Genomic DNA, 14,045 nt, shown 5'->3' with positions numbered 1-14,045 from the left:
GAACTGTGCTTCCGTAGAGGTAGGGGAGCTAGCAGGCCAGAGGTGGATGAACATAGTGCCCTCGTTTGGGTGTAGGGTCTGATCAGAGCCTGAAGGTAAGGAGGTGCCGTTCCCCTCACAGCTCCGTAGGCAAGCACCATGGTCTTGTAGTAGATGCGAGCCTCAACTGGAAGCCAGTGGAGTGTGCGGAGGAGCGGGGTGACATGAGAGAACTTGGGAAGGTTGAACACCAGACGGGCTGCAGCGTTCTGGATAAGTTGAAGGGGTTTAATGGCACAGGCAGGGAGCCCAGCCAACAGCGAGTTGCAGTAATCCAGATGGGAGATGACAAGTGCCTGGATTAGGACGTGTGCTGCTTTCTGTGTAAGGTAGGGTCGTACTCTGCTAATGTTGTAGAGCATGAACCTGCAGGATCGGGTCACCGCTTTGATGTTAGCGGAGAACGACAGGGTATTGTCCAGGGTCACGCCAAGGTTCTTTGCACTCTGGGAGGAGGACACAATGGAGTGTCCCAATGAAACATCTTTCCAGGAAATAGGCAATAGTATATCAATGAGCAACCGAGCTCACTTTAAAAGCAGCCAAGTCTCAGAGGATGGAGGTTTGGTCAGCCTGAACGCCACAGGAATTTCCTCCTTTCACAGGATTACACAGCTCCATTGTCCAGAACCTTCACTGGTTCACTTACCGGCTGGTGTTAGATAACTACAAAAACACACATATGCTCACTTACTCTTTCGCTTCACAGATCTGTCTAATTAAAAACAGGATGCCGACTTGAAAATGGCACACAAAAAGCCATTATTCTATGCCTGGAGTATTCAAATCTTACCCTACGAGGTACGGAGCCTGCTGGTTCTCTCTTCTACTTGATAATTAATTGCACCCACCTGGTGTCCCGGTGCCTGATTAGAGGGGAAGAATGAAAAAAGCAGTGGAACTGGCTTCAAAATTCAGATTTTAATTTGGAGGGTTCTGTGCCATTTAGCAGTTTCTCCTTTTTAGAAACGGGTGTTATCCTTCTCATGGCATTCATTTACACACCAGAGCAGTAGCATACATTACCCTCAATACAGTTGTTTTAGTCCTCTTCCTAATTTTATCACCTCTCATAAGTAGGGCTTGTTTGGAATGAAAACCATGCCTACAGTAGTAGTGATGTCATGGAAAGATTGAGGTATGTACATACTGTATGAGTTGTAATAACATGCATCTCTCCCCCTCGCTCTCTCCCTTTCTCAACCACCTGTGGATTACCTGGCAGTGGTTCTGACAGCATTTAAATGCCTCTAATATAAGAACATAGAAACCCAGACAACAGCATCAAGGCAACCAAGGTTGAGCAAACTTAATTTGCAACAAAGCCTCTTTTTTCCCCCCTTTCTCTGTCTCTCATTCGCTCTCTCTTTTTCTCACAGTCACACACAAAGCACATTTAGGGAACTGATTAACCCCACTTATTCTTGCATTCAGAAGCAAAAAAACAACAGAGAGATGGTTAATTGTATTACAGAGTGGAAATGTCAAAAAAGCCACAAATTCACATGCATAATCAGATAACAATGGGAAAAATGGATCTCCAAATGAATTCTGATGGCTTTTGCACACTGCATCCAAGCATGTGGGTCTACTTTTGCATCAAAATAAAGTCTTGCCAAGGCGAACCTTACACCGTAGTCAACCACACACAGTCTCATTTCCTTGACAACCGTGTTTCATTTCCCTGACAACAGGGCAAGGACATCTTCATAAAGGGAAGCTTCAACAGCTGCAACAGTCAGTCAGCCTCAGTCTTTGACAAATGATGTCAGTGAAAGCAATGATTGATGTCATTACCAGAGCAACAAGGACCATGTCATTTTCAGTTCAGCCCACCAAGGTTAACTATGTTACACTAGGCTTAGAACACCAGAAGGTTACAATTCGCTTGGGACTCCAAAAGGTCAAAGAATCTTACATTGTTCTCATACATTGAGAAAAATATCAAGGCCATTTTTATTGCTCATCCTTTTTACTCTGTTGGTCTCTAACTTCAGTTTAAAGGTTGTACTTTGTCAGCTAGACTAGAGGACAGAACATGGGTCTAGCTTAAGTAAGTTACAATAAGCTTGGGACTCCAAAGGGTCAAGGAACCTACAACACTCATACATTGAAAAGGGGATCGACCATAGGCCAGGGGATTCTTTCATCAAAATAGCAAGGCCATTTCTATAGCTAATCATTGTTGCTATGAAAGTTCATAACATCAGTTTAAAGGTTGTGCTTTGTCAGCTGTAACAGGGTTTCCCTAACTCTGTCCTGGGGCCCACCCTGGGTGCACGTTTTGGATTTTGCCCTAGCACTACACAGCTGATTCAAATAACCAACTCATCATCAGGCTTTGATTATTTGAGTCAGCTGTGTAGTGCTAGAGAAAAAAACAAAACGTGCACCCAGGGTGGGCCCCAGGACAGAGTTTGGGAAACCCTGAGCTGGAAGACAGAACATACATTACTCATCAAACCAACTAGGTATTTCATGTAGACGTTCCAATCCACCTCGGACCTCACCTGAAACCAAGACTCTTCTAGTCTCTCCACTGTCAGGTAGAGGCCAGTGCATCACATACAATTGATGACAGCCATGGTCCTTGTGTGACGGACAGCATAACAAAAGGATGGTATGTGGCCGCTGCCCCACACCTAGAAGATCCAGTTGCTCGCAAGGCAAAACACAAAAGCATCCATTCGCTCACTGTGGTGTGGTCTTCTCAAATCAATAGACCAGCCAAAGTCCATCCGATCCCTGCATCCCTTCCTGCCTCCTCCAGCTTAGGGTCAGTGTGTTCCTCACTATTCAGCCAGACAGGTCCTCAACAACCTCTCTTCAAACAGAGACCCAATCATGAAAAATCAGTCATTAACTAACCGAGCACAATGAGGGTCTGTTGAACACGTTTCCAGTCTGCAACCGTCCCTCCAGCTACTGCAAACCTCGCTGTGGCACACAAGCAACACACATTCGAGAGAGAGCATACAGTACATCCGTACAATAACAACAATAATACATTACAGTCCAAGTCCACTACACAACCTGTAAGACATAATATTGCATCGTTAGACTCACTTCGTAACAATGAGAGCTTGCGTCTTTTACATTAGCAACGCATTGCACTTCCATATTAGCAAAGTATTCAGATAAACACTCACCAAACCAAGGACCGCACCCTCTAACCCTCTGTTCCAATGGGACAGTAATGGCGATGAAGTCACCCCACTTATTCGTACTTATTTGTTAGAACTCAAAATACCGCCTCTGACTAGTCCCCAAATGGCATTGTCTTTGATAAAAAGGACACCCTGCTTTCAGCTAAAATATTGTAGCTAGGTGAGCTGTGAAAGGCTAGGCATCATCAATGGCACTTATCCAGTTGGGGCGCTGTCATAGGCATAACACAACGTCCTTGAGCCACAAGCATAAAGGCGGCAAAAAAATAAAAAGATTGAAAAAGAGAATAACACCCACACACAGAGACACACACCCACCCACACGCACAATCACACGCTAGGCAGAAACACGCATACAGTGTATACACACACATTGACTCAGACAACTTGTACACACATGCATATAGTTGTCATCTCTAGAGCATATCTAGAAGTATTTGTAGCTAATTGCAAACACAAGCACACTGTGGACTTTTATCCATCCCACCATTTAGGGAGTGGGTGAGTGTGTGTGTGTGTGTTCGTGTTGGAATGTTTTAATCGCCCAGCTGCATTATGGTGGATTCTGATGAGTGGTTTCACAAGGGCTTCCAGTGGTTTCCTGGAAATTGAACAATTAACTGGACAATAATGAGAAGAGCTCTTTCTCCACTGATGGGATGGAGAACTCTAAGCACCATCTCACGATAACACCCATCCACTTCAAACGGGAGAAACAAATGAACCCTTGCAACGAAGAACCACAAAAATTATGATATGGTCAAATATTTATCTTTTTTGGAATGTGTATACCACATCAAGAGTCTCATTATTGAAAGATTGTGTAGTCACACCTATCAATTATGCTTGCAAGTATTTGATTTCATACTTCCTTGCCATACTTTTTATAATGATTAATCAAGTCTATCATTTTTTTTTCAAAATGCACTTGGACTCCCGAGTGGTGCAGTGGTCTAAGGCACTGCATCGCAGTGCTAGCTGTGCCACTAGAGATCCTGGTTCGAATCCAGGCTCTGTCGTAGCTGGCCGCGACCGGGAGACCCATGGGACGCCGCACAATTGGCCCAGGGTAGGGGAGGGAATGGCTGGCAGGGATGTAGCTCAGTTGGTAGAGCATGGCGTTTGCAACGCCAGGGTTGTGGGTTCGATTCCCACGGGGGGCCAGTATGAAAAATAAAAAGATAATGTAAGTCGCTCTGGATAAGAGCGTCTGCTAAATGACAAAAAATTTCAAAATATATGGTTCTTAGTCTATAGGATTCAAATAGGCCTATACGCCCCCAAGACAGTCTCACTGAGTGGGAGTCTCCTCAGCTCTTCAAAAGAGACTGCCGGTGCTCACAGAGGCTCAGGTTAATACTAGCTGGATGAAATCTGTAACAGCTGCTATACTGCATATTGCAATGCTACACACTTTGACATCCAAACATCTTGGAGCTAAAAACAAGCATTTTGCTGCACGTGCGATAGCATCTGCAAATTTGTGTATGCGACAAATAAACTTTGATTTGATATTTTTGGTAAAACATTTATCTGAATTTGAATCTAAAGCCTATTGGAAAAGAAAACCTGGCACATGCAAACTAATATTTTGTTTGGAAGCATTGAAAAGAAAGCACATCCTCAGACTATGGGTCTGCTTCGGGGGAATTTTAACTATTTTATCTATACTGAACTATAAAACGCAACAATTTCAGTTACAGTTCATTTAAGGAAATCAGTCAATTGAAATAAATTCATTAGGCCCTAATCTATGGATTTCGCATAGGCCCACCCACTTGGGAGCCAGGCCCACTCACTAGGGAGCCAGGCCCAGCTAATCAGAATGAGTTGTTCCGCACAAAAGGGCTTTATTACAGACAAAATACCCCCGACGATCCTGCAGGTGAAGAAGCCGAATGTGGAGGTCCTCCTGGGCTGGCGTGGTTACACGTGGTCTGCGGTTGTGAGGCCGGTTGGACGTACTGCCAAATTCTCTAAAACTATGTTGGAGGCAGCTTATGGTAGAGAAATGAACATTCAATTCTCTGGAAACATCTCTGGTGGACATTCCTGCAGTCAGCATGCCTATTGCATGCTCCCTCAAAACTTGACACATCTGTGGCATTGTGTTGCAAAACTGCACATTTTAGAGTGGCCTTTTATTGTCCCTAGCCAAGGTGCACCTGTGAAATGATCATGCTGTTTAATCAGCTTCTTGATATGCCACACCTGTCAGGTGGATGGATTATCTAAACAAAAGATAAAATGCTCACTAACAAGGATGTAAACAAATTTGTGCACAACATTTGAGAGAAATACGCTTTTTGTGCGCATGGAAAATGTATTTTATTTCAGCTCATGAAACATGGGACCAGCACTTTACATGTTGCGTTTATATTTTTGTTCAGTGTACTGCCGACGGCCTTTTGAGAAAATCTAACTCAATATTATTGACAGACTCAGAAAGTTGAACCATTTCTGACAGTTAAAAAGACCACATGACAAGTCTGTCATGAGGTAAACTAATGAGTCACAGCTCCCTCAGATAGACTTGTCCATCAGCATGTGATGACATTGAGTGTGAGAGAACAGAGATGACATTCAGGGAAATCCAGAGAGTCAGAGATATTAAGGCCAGTGCCTGGCATTCCTTCATTACATCTAGTATGATCAGGATCATAACACTCAGCAACTCCTTATATACAGACTTCTCGGATGGATCCAGGCAATTAGCCAGGCCATCTGGTTAGAGGTTAGTCCTAAGGTCTGTACTGAGGTCTCTTTTGTTCACATCTCAAGAGATTGACAAGGGGGAAATTAGCCTGTTTGATTTGGGTTTGGTGGTGATTTGTGCACTCATCAACAATTATCCAAGTTGATTACTGGAGTCACAGCCAAAAATCATGTGACAACCAAATTTAGCTACCTTAACCTCTGTACTGTACAACCAAAGCATGTGCTGGGAATAGTGGAAGAAGGTCAAACCTTCCATCTAGTTTCCCTCCTATGTTGCAACAATCACATCCAGTAATTCTCTAATCTGCTAACAGTGGTCTGGTAATCATCATGTAAATGAGGTGTAAAGACTGCCTGCCTGCCTGCCAGCCTGGCTACTAAGGCACATGCTGGGTAGGTAGTGGCACACCTCACAAAAGGCAGCACACAACACGCATAGTCTGAACCAAACTCTGCTGACTGCAGGTGTTCTGGGCCGTAATAAGAGTGTCAGACTGTAGAGTAGCTGACTGAGGAATAGAGGTAGTAAGACTTGAATCATTATAGAGTAGCAGACTAGAGGCTCAGTCTGCAACAACAGCTGTGATAATGGCAGGCTGAGTCAGACAGACGGCCCACTATCTGTTGTGTCCTGGCTAAGCAATGAGCTATATTCTAGTCAGTGTGCCAGCTCACAGTATGCCAGTAATGATAAAATTATTAAACAAATGTTTGCAATGGGTCCCATGTGGCTCAGTTGGTAGAGCATGGCGCTTGCAAAGCCAGGGTTGTGGGTTCGATTCCCACGGGGGACCAGTACAAACAAATGTACGCACTAACTACTTACTGTAAGTCGTTCTGGATAAGAGCATCTGCTAAAATGTTTACATAATATACAGTATTATTGTTGGTTGGACTCATTTGAATATAATGGGAATACGTTTATATCTAAATAAAACAAATAACACTTCCTGTACATAATAGAACTTCAACATGTCAACAGTGACGTGTTGTGACCTACAGGTAATGTGATTGTTTCCATTAAATCAAAGTCAACCCTCCCACAGCATACATTACATTAGTGCATGTCTGAGACAAAGGTTGATTGTCAAGTTGGGCCTTTTATAACAGAGGAGTTAAGAACAGCCTACGGTTAGTATGTAGATGATCATATCCAATGGTCTCTTATCCTTTAGCTGCTTCGGAGGAACCTTGCTCCCAATAATGCCGTCCTCATGCCCTGCTTTTTTAGGGGGTAAACTTCCTACGCTTACAGGACACAATAGAGACGGATATCCTGGGAGTGACAACAGGGGGACTTCACCTATAAGGTCATGTCCACCCAACGCTCCTTTGACCTCACAGGTATGTTGCAGCTAACAGGTATGAAGAACAGGACTTGCCAAGTGGCACACTGTAAATAGATCAAACATGTTCTGCGTTAGAGCATTCAACAGCAATGGAATGGTAAATGCATAAGTTATAGCCTACATCCAACCCCCTCCTAAATAATTTCTTACCACCAGACATAACATTGAGGAATAAATCCTCTACCAAAACAACGTCTGCTACATACATGTCATTACTCAACTAGAAACTTTGTTTTGAACGAATAAACCCATTGTTTTTAGTCCATCTCACTGAGAGTGCATAACATTCTGTCAGTCTGTGTTGCATGTGTACAGTATGATCATGATGGGTGGGTGGTTGTGGTGCAGCAGGATTAGTAGAGGGCCTTGGCTGGAGGCCCTGCAGTCAGAGTTAATGAGTCAGATTAGTCCTCATTGTGTGTTCCCAGGGATTAGCACACTGTCCACACTGAAGCATCCTCATGTCAACCAAGAGAGGGGGAGGAGGGGAGGGGGGGAGAGTGAGGCAGAGGGGATGGGGGAGAGAGGCCGAGGGGATGGGGGAGAGAGAGAGAGAGAGAGAGAGGCAGAGGGGATGAGGAGAGAGAGAGAGAGAGAGAGAGAGAGAGAGAGAGAGAGAGAGAGAGACGAGAGAGAGCGCGAGAGAGGCCGAGGGGATGAGGAGAGAGAGAGAGAGAGAGAGAGAGAGAGAGAGAGAGAGAGAGAGAGGCCGAGGGTATGGGGGGAGAGAGAGAGAGAGAGAGGCCGATCGAAGGAGATGGGCATAGTGAGACAGAGGACAAGGTGTGGAAAAAGAGATATCACAATCAATTGTGTGTGTGTGTGTCCGTCTGAGTCTGACTGTCTGCTTCAGCAGTGCTCCAGCTAAGGGGAGTTGGCAGGGGGGCACAAATTCTTCCCCAGGAGAAAGAGGAAGGAAGTCTTTAGCACTAGGGAGAGGTAGGTCTGTCAGGGCCCCTCCCAACACACAGCGATAAGAGAGCGGATCAGGTCGGGGCCGGCCAAATCATCATCATGCCAGTATCTGCTCTGAGGCTGAAGTTTCATTATTTTATCAATTGGAACACAAAGTAAATTCCTTAATACTCTGTGAAACACTAATCTACGTAAGCAGAGGGAGCACTGGAGCAAATAGAGCATTTGAAACTCTCAGGGGTTCCAGGAGGTGGAGGAGTGGCACCAGTCTTCCACACAGGAGAGCTAGTAGGGGAGAGTGTGTGAGTGTGTTTCACTACACAGGGGGTGGCTCTGACAGATTGTGGCGACCCCCGTTCTCAAGAGACCTGCAAACAGACACTTTTACTTCCTGTTGTAGCTGCCTGTATATCTTCACTGTCTTTACCACCAATTGGAAACATGTTGAATTCAACATGGCGCTGCATACAGCATGTCCCTTATCGTGTCTTCTTCTCCCATACTGTAGGTTCCATGAACCAATTGAATATAATTCTTCCTCCGATCCAGTGGAATCAACAGCTACAAACTCTTCAATATATTTCTTCCCCTTTAATCAGGCCCCTAAAAGTTTGCGATTTTAGGAAAGTTAATAATTGCTGACAAATCAGAATATTTGCCTGCAATATAGTCTGACACGCAAACAAACAGGGTCAGACAGACTGCCATACAGGACAAACACCCCATGATGTAGGAAAAACAACTCAGGCAAAACAATGATTAGAGATTCAACACAAAACGTTCAATGAGGCTGGAGAACCGGGCATCATCCAGCCAGTGTAGACTTGTTCCTCAGTGAATGTAGGGAGGCCTGCTATGCTCTGCTCCCTCCCAACTCATCAAACTGAAATCTATCAAAGTACCCGCTTTTCCATAACTACCGCGGCGCAGTAGACATCACATTACGGAGAGAACACGATAGATAATTACAATATCAATGGGAAATGTTAAAACACCTCTCACTGTTTAGACCGATCTAACTGTTCTCTACTACGAGGACACTAAACACTGACTCACTAACCATGAGCAGCAAGCCCCTGCCTCAATGTGAGTCAAACTGACAATGGATTAGTGATTAAATCAGCCAAATGATACACATAGCATATACAAAGCCCAATGTATGCACTGGTGACATCTATATGCAGATGGCTCTTCTTTGCTAGCGCAGAGTGAGCTGTCTGACATAAGAGACACTGAAATGGCATCAATACCTTGGGCTTACTAGGCTACAAGCAGTTATATATTATATGCAATTCACCACACAAGGGAAATTATCTGGATTAAGGATGGTTCTGTTGGGGTTGTGCCAATGCCCCCATTCTGACCCAAATTGAAGGCACTACAGTCTGCAGTGGCCAGCTGTTACACACAGCTGTGCAGCAAAGGATGAGACAAGATATTGCCGTCTTATTTGTCACATTCACTGTAACTTGCATAAGCCTGTTTAAATCCACCTTCATGCATAGACATGATTGTTTTTTCCAAATGAATTACATGGAAAAAAAGATAACATGTCAGCGCTACTTATTGTTTACCAAATCAGGTTTGCATTTATTTCATGATGATAGCAGCATCCATGTTGTCCATACCTGTACAGTATATTGTTCTTTAAGATTTTATATAACAGGTAAACACACATTTTGCTCTTTACCTGTGAAAGCACCACTTTGAAGGTCAAGCCATTATCCATTCCTCACAAATCGAAAGCTCTTGTAGACCAGACTATTTGAACTGCTCTGGGTTCATTCCTGGTCTGTCTGCTACAATGACAGTTCATCAGAGCTCAAACCGGAGCACAAACAAAGAGATGCCTAGCCCAGTTTCTAGACCGAACATGGTACCCATATTGCAAGGCTGATTAGCTAGGACAAACAAGTGTGAAACACAGACTGAACGTGCAAAGCAAGAACAACATGGAATCCATATTTGGTTTTGCTTTGGAGGATGGGATGGTAGCATCTAACAATTTGATTTAATTATTTCCTGGGCACTGTTCGCAGAATCAGAACTATCCACCGACCACGGATATACCCACAGACGTGGGAAAAGCGTTGCCAAACAGGCACAGGTCGGTAAACGCGTCACACGGTGGGATAGTGTTGTACCGCTAGACTGAGATACAAACTCGGTCTAGAAACTTGGGTTAGGAAATGCCCCACTTATACCCCCAGTAAATTGTATTTTTTAAGCTAGGCTCTTTTCCAGAAAAATAAACACCGCTCAATCTCTTGATTACACTTCTTGGTAGCCTAATAAGAGGGAGAACCTCAGATGTTCTTTTTCATTCTTCCAACAATTTAAACATTTTATGAGTCAAATACAGTAAAACTCTCAGATTTTGGGACCATATATGGGCAAATCAATGCACACCACTCACTGTATTTCTAAGTGTAACATAATATTGTATTATGATGTGACGAAATACACTGGAGGCTTTCAGGTTTCCTGTTTTTGTAGGGAATAAGGGGAAGATTCATCCTGCTGATCTCCCATGGGCAGGCCACTGAGAAACAAAGGAAACCTGATGAGCTGAAAGGCTAAGGGTAAATATCAGGGGATAAACCCTTCAAATCATATTCTTAAAAGAGATACTGCTGCATATTTGTAAAAACATAGCCTTTATAATTTACTAATCAATGGGGCCGTTTTTAGATGGACACATAGTCACAGACACTACAGATCTGGTCCTCTATATTTTGATAAATATGCCTATCATTATTATTATTATTATAATATAGGCTACAATTGTGCAAATCCAAAACTGATTTTAGGTTGAATAGATTATTAGGTGTACTTAAACAAATATTTATTATAAGGCGCTATAATACAAAAGGTAGGTCCCCACTTAAAAAGTGGACAAGGTAAAGTTGATTCTACTCTCTTCAAAAGGGAAGCGCTTTTCTACTAGTCTCTGCTCTCTAGACCAGGTCTACCCAATTCAGGGCCTAAACACTTCTGGTTTTTGTTTCTACCTGGTAGTTAATTGCCCTCACCTGGTGTCCCAGTTCTGAATGAGTCCCTGGTTAGGAGGATGAAAACCTGAAGTGTTTCGGCCCCTCAGGCCCGGAATTGGGCAGTCCTGCGCAAGACAGACTGGTTGCCTCCCACAATGTACTACCTCTCTACTAAGTACTAACGTAAAGCCAAGGTGAGCCTCCGGGTTTTGTTCAGAAAAAAATATGTGGTGGGATTTGTAGGCTACATTAAAACCCAACATTGTAACACGGATAGACAACATCCAAAAGAATAGACTTCGAAATGCGCAACCTAAATTTATGCTCAGAAAATGATGTGACAACTTTTTACACTGGGGCAGTCTACCACAAAGGGAAAATTCCTCTCAGTAGTTTACATCGTATAAACACTTGCGCAAACCCAAATTAAGAATGAGTCTTACCTGTTTTTTTATGCAAACGTATACCAGTAGTCTCTAAAAGTAGAATTAACGTATTATAGAGACGACTTCGTGGTGGACGAATTCTTCTCTTCTCCACTCTGAAAGACAAGCTTAGTTGTAATTTCACCGCGAGTGAAATGATCTCGGAGTCCTGGTGCGCATTCTGGGCGCGCTCTTGAGGGCTTGCTTTTGAATGCGGAAAATATGTTAATCAAGTAGCGTACGGTGTCCTCACACCCACATGAAGAGTGAACAGAAGATAGTTATAGCGGTTTTGGTGTTGCTTGCATGATTGTCTTTACATCTATTGGTTTAACTCTTCTGCCTGCGGCTATGGAACCCTGACCTGTTCACCAGACGTGCTACCTTCTCCCAGACCTGCTGTTTTCAACTCTCTCACCTGCTATTTCAACCTCTAAATGCCCGACTATGAAAAGCCAAGTGACATTTACTCTTGATGTACTGACCTGTTGCAACCTCTACAACCACTGTGATTATTTTTTGACCCTGCTGGTCATCTATGAACGTTTGAACATCTTGGAGAAAAATCTGGCTTTAATGGCCATGTACTGTTAAAATCTCCACCCCGCACAGCCAGAAGGGGACTGGCCACCCCTCAGAGCCTGGTTCCTCTCTATGTTTCTTCCTAGGTTTCCCGTGCTTCTACATCTGCATTGCTTGCTGTTTGGGATTTTAGGCTGGGTTTCTGTATAGCACTTTGTGACATCTGCTGATGTAAAAAGGGCTTTATAAATACATTTGATTGATATTGGTTTAAGTCAACAACAAAAAATGGTCTGTTCCCCCAGTGGTTTTGCAAACTTGCCTACTAATGGAGGTGTTACTTACCTGTTAGGGGTGCAGGAATAAAGCACCAGGGAGCAGCAATATACCTTAAAGGATATTCACCAGGAGTTTTAATTATTGTACTGTGGATTTTATTTCATGGATTTGAATAGCTGTAGAAACTACAATTTGGATGAGTCAATAAAGTTTTGTTGAAATACTTGCAGTGAGAAGATATGATTACAGATTGTGATGGCACAGATGACTCATTCAGTGTTCCCTGACTTGTGTTCCCTCAGTGTCAAATCAAATACACAGACTAGGACATATATACTGTATTTAGGTCGAAACTGTACTTTGAGGACAATATTTTTTAACCAGCTATCTAAAACGTCAAAATATGTAGTCTAACATATTTGCTAAAATAGTAATTGTAACTAAAATTAGACTTTCCTATGTGTATAAATGAAATTACAGTCAGTGGATCATCGATCTCAGTGTTTCCCAACCCTGGTCCTCCAGTACCCCCAACAGTACACATGTTTATTGTAACCCTGGACAAGCAGACCTGATTCAACTTGTCAACTAATCATCAAGCCCTCAATGAGTTGAATGAGGTGTGTTTGTCCAGGTCTACAACAACAATGTGTACTGTTGGGGGTACTGGAGGACCAGGGTTGGGAAACACTGATCTATCTAGTGCACATACAGTACAAGTATTCAGACCCCTGGACTTTTTCCACATTTTGTTACGTTACAGCCTTATTCTAAAATTGATTAAATTAAATTTTCCCTCATCAATCTACACACTATACCCCATAATGACAAAGCAAAAACAGGTTTAGACATTTTTGCAAATCTATTAAAAATAAAATACAGAAATACCTTATTTACATAAGTAGTCAGACCCTTTGCTATGAGACTCGAAATTGAGCTCAGGTGCATCCTGTTTCCATTGATCATCCTTGAGATGTTTCTACAACTTGATTGGAGTCCACCTGTGGTAAATTCAATTGATTGGACATGATTTGGAAAGGCACACACCTGTCTATATAAGGTCCCACAGTTGACAGTGCATGTCAGAGCAAAAATCAAGCCATGAGGTCAAAGGAATTGTCCGAGGCACAGATCTGGGGAAGGGTTCCAAAAAAAGTCTGTAGCATTGAAGGTCCCCAAGAAGACAGTGGCCTCCATCATTCTTAAATGGAAGAAGTTTGGAACCACCAAGACTCTTCCTCGAGCTGGCCGCCTGGCCAAACTGAGCAATCGGGGGAGAAGTGCCTTGGTCAGGGAGGTGACCAAGAACCCGATGGTCACTCTGACAGAGCTCTAGAGTTCCTCTGTGGAGATGAGAGAACCTTCCAGAAGGACAACCATCTCTGCAGCACTCCCCTAATCAGGCCTTTATGGTAACGTGCCTAGACGGAAGCCACTCCTCAGTAAAAGGCACACGACAGCCCGCGTGGGAGTTTGCCAAAAGGCACCTAAAGTACTCTGAGCATGAGAAACAAGATCTGGTTTGATGAAACCAAGAGTCAACTCTTTGGCCTGAATGCCAAGCGTCAAGTCTGGAGGAAACCTGGCACCCTTCCCATGGTGAAGCGTGGTGGTGGCAGCATCATGCTGTGGGGATGT

At 43.5% G+C, this 14,045-nt stretch overlaps 1 protein-coding gene across 3 annotated transcripts in view; it reads right to left on the bottom strand.

Moving 5' to 3' along the window:
• The window catches only part of LOC121534524 (adenylate cyclase type 2), a 67,210-nt gene extending 55,321 nt beyond the window's left edge, over positions 1–11,889 (bottom strand). The window contains exon 1 of one of the 3 annotated variants that reach the window (XM_045225338.1): positions 11,625–11,889. The gene's annotated coding sequence lies outside the window, so the exon portion shown is untranslated. The remainder of the gene's footprint in view (positions 1–11,624) is intronic. The other 2 variants (XM_045225340.1, XM_045225339.1) reach the window with 2 other exon arrangements.
• Positions 11,890–14,045: the final 2,156 nt, after the last annotated feature.

Source organism: Coregonus clupeaformis, chromosome 15 (assembly GCF_020615455.1).
Source record: "Coregonus clupeaformis isolate EN_2021a chromosome 15, ASM2061545v1, whole genome shotgun sequence".
Lineage (NCBI taxonomy): Eukaryota > Metazoa > Chordata > Actinopteri > Salmoniformes > Salmonidae > Coregonus > Coregonus clupeaformis.
This window is presented reverse-complemented; position numbering and strand designations above follow the sequence as displayed.